Source organism: Aethalodelphis obliquidens, unplaced genomic scaffold (assembly GCF_003676395.1).
Source record: "Aethalodelphis obliquidens isolate GAN/ISIS:26980383/991018 unplaced genomic scaffold, ASM367639v1 scaffold20, whole genome shotgun sequence".
Lineage (NCBI taxonomy): Eukaryota > Metazoa > Chordata > Mammalia > Artiodactyla > Delphinidae > Aethalodelphis > Aethalodelphis obliquidens.
In genome coordinates this window covers 26,645,744-26,653,369 of record NW_020837964.1, presented here as the reverse complement: position 1 = coordinate 26,653,369, position 7,626 = coordinate 26,645,744, and positions in this window count along the sequence as shown.

Here is a 7,626-nt window from a genome sequence, read left to right as displayed (position 1 = left end):
TAGCCACATTTTAAAGGTGAGGCCCAGAGAGGCTACACAACTTGCCCAAGGTCACACAGCCAGTATAAGTAGTGGAGCTGGGATGCAAACCCAGATCTGTTTGACTTCAACGTGTGTCCTCTAAATTACAAATATTTGCTTGAAAAACGCATTTCAGAAAAGGAATGACCTACTGATCTGCACAGATGCTGCCTGTGCTCAGAGTGACAAGGGGGACCTAAAAGGATATTCACTGGGCATGTTCGAAAAACAGAACATGATGCAAGCTGCGAGGCTGTGCAGTCTGAGGCAAGGGACCTGGTGAACATTCTTTTTCGGTACTGGGTGTCAGCAGTGATGGGTAAAAACTGGTCACTGCTTACCCCCCCCCACTTATAATGAGGGTTCTAGTTATTCCTATGGACGTCAAAGCAAACGTATTTTGTAAAGAACTTATGGGTTAGATCGATCTTGAAAATGTAATAATTCATAAATCAATAAAATTCCATATTTTTAGCTTCTCTTTGACAAAATGAGTTTGTAAAACATTATTCGTTTTGGGAAACACAAATTGTTCCAGAGGCTTAGTGGATTCCAGGAGAGTTGCAACAAAAATGGGAACATTTTTTTTCCTCAACTGGGTAAGTTTTGAGCTCACATTTATTTTCACATAAACATTATATCCATCCGTTGTCCAAGAAAGGCCGGCCAGCGAACTCGTGTTCATTCCCCAAGTCGCGCCGCCAACCAATTGCCACACCCGCGCTTACGGGCGATGATCATTCCGGCCCACAGGGGGCGATCTTGCTCACAACATTATACATTCACGTTTCTCAAAAGGGCAGCCAGACGTGGCACGGAAGAAAATTAACGAGTAAAATTAACGAGTAAAAAGGTTTCTATGCTGAGGATTCTTTGGCAGCGAAGCTGCTCTTTGCAAGCGTCAAAAGAAAAGTGCTCAAAAGCAAACCGGGAAACCTGGTGTCTAATCGCTCGTCTTAGAAGGATGCTTTAAAAAGAAAAATAAAAGGGAGGGAGGGAGGAAGGGAGGGAGGGAGGGAGGGAGGAAGGAAGGAAGGAAGGAAGCAAGCTGCCTACTTTTGTCAACTTATTGAAAGTGTTAAAACTGTAATTAAATTTTGGTGTTTTCTTTTTCTTCATTGGTGTCAGGTGGCTTTTTCATTTGCCTCATTTTCCAAGGCTGCTTAGCACCTGGACTTTGTTTTAAACGAACTCAAAGCAGAGGCTGACCAGGCTGACTGGCGCTGCAGGAAAGTGTCTGCAGCCCTGGGTGGCAGCGGTTAGAGTGCTATTTCTGCAGCAAAAGAAACTTAGGGGGCTTCCCTGCTGGCGCAGTGGTTAAGAATCCGCCTGCCAATGCAGGAGACACGGGTTCGAGCCCTGGTCCGGGAAGATCCCATGTGCGGCAGAACAGCTAAGTCTGTGCACCACAACTACTGAGCCTGCACTCTAGAGCTCATGAACCATACCTACTGAGCCCGTGTGCCACAACTACTGAAGCCTGCGTGCCTAGAGCCCGTGCTCCACAACAAGAGAAGCCACCGCAATGAGAAGACTGCACACCACAACGAAGAGTAGCTCCCGCTCACCGCAACCAGAGAAAAGCCCGTGTGCAGCAACAAAGACCCAACGCAGCCAAAAATAAAATAAATTTTAAAAAAAGAAACTTGGGGTTCCATTTGCTCCTCAGTTTTCCTTGCAGCATCTTAGGGACACGCCATGAACCAGGAAGCTGAGAAGAGACCTCTTCATGGGAGCGCCTGTTTTTGAGTTGGAGATAAAAGGTAAGACTCCATTTGATGAAATTCCCTGTTGCTGTCAAAACAAACCAACCAACAAAACACCCTCAAAACCCACCATTTCCCAAAGGCCCAGGGGTGTCAAGTGGCATGGGGAGACAGCTGGGGATTACATTCTGACTCTCTTGACTCAATAAATAAATGAGGTTGGCAAAGACAAAACCCCCTACAGAAATGATGTTTAAACTCTGTTATGGTCAGTTTGAACAGATTCTCAAAAATCAGTGTTTATATGCTTGAATTGTAAATGAAAGTTCAAGAAACTCAAGCTTCAGAAAGCTATAATCAAAATTATTTTTTTAAAGATGACTAATACATAATCCCTTTGGATTTGCACAAGTTAGAAGTATTCTAAACTCTTTTGTTTGGGAAGATGGAAATGGGCATCCCTGCATAGAGCACAGAGGAGATTTTCCAGGAGCACACCTGAAAATGGGATTGTATAACATCCATGAGGTTAGGGGCAAGAGGAAACTCGTGGATGGAGGGTCTGCTTGTCTCATTCAGACCTCTCTCCTGGGAGAGAGTCTGTTCTCACCTGGCTGGCAGGGTGGGGCAACTCCCCACTGCTGGGGGCCTCCTCCTCTCCTGCCCTGTCTTCCTCAGTCATTGATTGAGCTCCATGTTGTTGCCTCAAGGAAATCCACAGTCAAACTCTTCGTTCTATCCCTGATGATAGACAAATAGATAAATGGTAAAGGACCATGATGGGTAATGCTGGAGTTGGAAAGGACAGAACTCAGATTGCCAGCTCCCTCAATTTACAGAAGCGGGAGTTGGCGACTTGCCTGAGTCACCTTGGGTAGCACAGCTGGTCTAGAGGCAGCAGATCTGATGTTCGGTTAGGAGTTTTTTCCATTGCATCCCAAATGACTCAGACCAACTCCGTGGGACTGTGCACATCGGAAATTGCCTTGGAATGTCTCATGACCAAGTCCCTAGAGAGTTCTCTTTTGGCCACGGATAGAACTTAGTTCCTATGATGTGAAAACCAAAGGAATGGTGAGTTTTCAGAAGATTCTGTTTTTTTTTTTTTTTTTTATTAAAAGAGCTTTTAAAAAAATAAATTCTGGACTTCCATGGTGGCGCAGTGGTTAACAATCTGCCTGCCAATGCAGGGGACACGGGTTGGATCCCTGGTCTGGAAAGATCCCACATGCCGCGGAGCAACTAAGCCTGTGCGCCACAGCTACTGAGCCCACATGCCGCAACTACTGAAGCCCACGCACCTAGAGCCTGTACTCCACAAGGAAAAGTAGCCCCCACTCACCACAACTAGAGAAAGCCCACACGCAGCAACGAAGACCCAACACAGCCATAACTAAATAAATAAATGAAATAAAAATAAATTCTGCAATCCCCTCTTTTATTCAAAGTTGGTGTTTAATAAGTATTTTTTGCTTGATTGAATAGAGATGGTTCCAAAGTGAAGATGTCAATTCATAAATTCACAGCAATGTCAAGATTTTCAAACTTCTCATTTTTAGGCCTTTTTTCCCCCTTAGACCAGGCTTCCTGAAATATTTTTCTTCTCTCTTAAATTTAATTTTATAAGCAATTGCCAAGCGTCTTTTAAAATTACCATTTTACATTCCTACCAGCAATCCAGTTTCTTTGCATTTTCTCCAGCATCGGGTGTTGTCATTATTTTTTTCCTGCAAATAGAAAGAATTTTATTCCTTCCTTTCCATGCTGTATGTCTTGTATTTCCTTTTATTTATTTATTTGCCTGTTGCAGTGGGTTTTTTTTTTTTCCACTTAAGAATGTAACTTTCTGAATTTGTATGGAAACACAAAAGACCTCGAATAGCCAAAGGAATACTGAGAAAGAAAAACAGAGCTGGAGGAATCAGGCTCCCTGACTTCAGACTATATTACCAAGCTACAGTAATCAAGACAGTATGGTACTGGCACAAAAACAGAAATATAAATCAATGGAACAGGATAGAAAGCCCAGAGATAAACCCACGTACACATGGTCACCTAATCTTTGATAAAGGAGGCAAGAATATACAATGGAGAAAAGACAGTGTCTTCAATAAGTGGTGCTGGGAAAACTGGACAACTACATGTAAAAGAATGAAATTAGAACACTTCCTAACACTATACACAAAAATAAACTCAAAATGGATTAAAGACCTAAATGTAAGCCCAGACACTATAAAACCCTTAGAGGAAAACATAGGCAAAACACTCTATGACATAAATCACAGCAAGATCTTTTCTGACCCACCTCCTAGAGAAATGGAAATAAAAACAAAAATAAACAAATGGGACCTAATGAAATTTAAAAGCTTTTGCACAGCAAAGGAAACCATAAACAAGACAAAACGACAACCCTCAGAATGGGAGAAAATATTTGCAAATGAAGCAACTGACAAAGGATTAATCTCTAAAATTTACAAGCAGTTCATGCAGCTCAATATCAAAAAATCAAACAACCGAATCCAAAAATGGCCAGAAGACCTAAACAGACATTTCTCCAAAGAAGATACACAGACTGCCAACAAACCCATGAAAGGATGCTTAACATCACTAATCATTAGAGAAATGCAAATCAAAACTACAGTGAGGTATCACCTCACACCAGTCAGAATGGCCATCATCAAAAAATCTACAAACAATAAATGCTGGAGACGGTGTGGAGAAAAGGGAACCCTCTCGCACTGTTGGTGGGAATGTAAATTGATACAACCACTATGGAAAACAGTATGGAGGTTCCTTAAAAAGCTAAAATTAGAACTACCATATGACTCAGCAATCCCACTACTGGGGGGGTGTATACCCTGAGAAAACCATAATTCAGAAAGAGTCATGTACCACAATGTTCATTGCAGCTCTATTTACAATAGCCAGAACATGGAAGCAACCTAAGTGTCCATCAGCAGATGAATGGATAAAGAAGATGTGGTACATATATGCAATGGAATATCACTCAGCCATAAAAAGGAACGAAATTGAGTTATTTGTAGAGAGATAGATGGACCTAGAGTCTGTCATACAGAGTGAAGTAAGTCAGAAAGAGAAAAACAACTACTGTATGCTAACACATATATATGGAATCTAAAAAAAAAAAAAAAGGTTCTGAAGAACGTAGGGGCAGGACAGGAATAAAGACGCAGATGTAGAGAATGGACTTGAGGACACGGGGAGGGGAAAGGGTAAGCTGGGACGAAGTGAGAGAGTGGCATGGACATATATACACTACCAAATGTAAAACTGATAGCTAGTGGGAAGCAGCCGCATAGCACAGGGAGATCAGCTCGGTGCTTTGTGACCACCTAGAGAGGTGGGATGGGGAGGGTGGGAGGGAGATACAAGAGGGAGGGGCTATGGGGATATATGTATATGTATAGCTGATTCACTTTGTTATACAGCAGAAGCTAACACACCATTGTAGAGCAATTATACTCCAATAAAGATGTTGAAAAAAAAAGAATGTAAGCTTCTGATCATAAGATTTTCAAATGAAGATCTTTTCCTCTTTTTCATGTTTCTTTTTAAGGGTGAAAAAATTGGTGTCAAAATCACGAGATTCTGCAATCTGTTTAGCATCAGTGACAGATGTTTGATAAACATAATCACTGGTTTTCCTCAAACAATTTAATTCCTTTGATGCTGTCAAGAGCATTATGCACACTGAATTTGATGCAGGCATCATTTGGCTTGTATCATTAATTTTACTTAATCTATCACCTAAAATTAATACTGAGTAAATCAGAGTTTAAAGTTGATGTTTTCAGATGTGTACCTTTGACTTGCATTCTTTATCAATTATCTTTATCAATAAAATCAACAGTTTTTTAAAAAAAGAATATAACTCGGATATCAGATCAGATCAGTAATATGAATCAGCCTCTTTTCTTTTTTAAAAAAAATATATTTATCTATTTATTTTTGGCTGTGTTGGGTCTCCGTTGCTGCACGCAGGCTTTCTCTAGTTGCAGCAAGCAGGGGCTAGTCTTCTTTGCTGTGCGCGGACTTCTCATTGCGGTGGCTTCTCTTGTTGCAGAGCACAGGCTCTGCGTGCATGGGCTTCAGTAGTTGCAGCATGCGGGCTCAGTAGTTGTGGCTCATGGGCTTTAGATCGCACGCTCAGTAGTTGTGGTGCACTGCCTTAGTTGCTCTGCAGCATGTGGGATCTTCCCAGATTAGGGCTGGAACTGGTGTTCCCTGCATTGGCAGGCAGATTCTCAACCACTGTGCCTCCAGGGAAGTCCAGCCTCCTTCGTTTTAATGGGTTTGTAGTGTTCCATAGTAAAATGGCCTTGTTTTACCAGCATCCTATTGATAGGCCTTTAGTTGGTTCTAATCTTTTGCTCTGAGGAACAATGCTTCAGTGAATGTCCTTGTATGTATCTTTTCACACATGTGTAGGATATTATAGAAAAATTCTAGAAATAGAATTACTACATAAAAAATATGTTCACTTTATATTTTGATAGTAGCTGAATTGCCCTCCAAAGAGGTCAAACCAATATACAGCCCTGTCTAACACAGTGTCTTCTCAATTTTTTAAAATCTTTGCCAATCTGATAAGTGAAAAAAAGGGTATCTTTTTGTTATAGTTGCTGGTTTTAAGATGAGGAGTTTAAACTTTGCTTAAAATGAAATCAAATTTATAAAACTAAAAAGTGACTCTCTAAAAATTAGAAAAGTATTGCATTATCTTTTCATATATCAAAGTTAGATAATATCACTATTTTTTATTCAATCTGGGTCTCCAGGCTGTATTTTGAAAACAATACAGGGGGACTTCTCTGGTGGCGCAGTGTTTAAGAATCCACCTGCCAGTGCTGGGGACATGGGTTCAAGCCCTGGTCCGGGAAGATCCCACATGACGCGGAGCAACTAAGCCCATGCACCGCAACTACTGAGCCTGCACTCCAGAGCCCGTGAGCCACAACTACGGAGCCCACGTGCCACAACTACTGAAGCCCGCACACCTAGAGCCTGTGCTCCGCAACAAGAGAAGCCACCACAGTGAGAAACCCACGCACCGCGACGAAGACTAGCCCCTGCTCGCAGGAACTAGAGAAAGCCCGCGTGCAGTGACGAAGACCCAACGCGGCCAAAAATAAATAAATTTATTATAAATAAATAAGTAAGAACAATATAGGGCTCATGACACATTTCGTTCACGTATATTGAGGGAGATTTAGTTGAGGCACTTTAGCAAACTCACCAAATACTGGTTTATGTCAGTGAATGAAACTATTGCCTTCAAAGAGCTTGTGGTCTAGCAGAGGAGTCCAAAGAATTTCAGTGTAATACAGTATTAGTATAACTGTCTAGAGTGGATGCTACTGTATAGGACAGATGGAAAAAAGGAATTTAGCTGAATCTGGAGGTTAGAGAAGGCTTTGTGGAGGAGAGAACTTCTGATCTGAGAAGTAAAGGAGGAGTAGAGACTAGCCAGGCGAAGACAGGTGGAAAAGGCAGTGCAAAGCAGAGGGAACAGCATGGCAAAGACATTGAGGCATGAGTGAACTTGAAGAGTGAGGAGCATACCAGAAACCCAGCATTTCTAGAGAGACAGGCAGAGGACACAGGAAATTGCTCAAAGTTAGCACACCCTTATAATCAGCACCCAGATCAAGAAAGAGAACGTTACCAACATCCTGGACCCTTGTGTCCCCTTCCAGTCACTACACCTCCAAGGGTAACTATCCTGACTTCTACTGCTGTAGATTTGTGTTATCTTTATTAAAATGTTCGAATCAATCTTTATGAAAGCAATGGAATCATATAGTGTGTACTCTTTGGTGTCTGTCTTCTTTTACTTAGCACGTTTGTGTGATTTGTCCACAGTATCATGTGTGGTTGT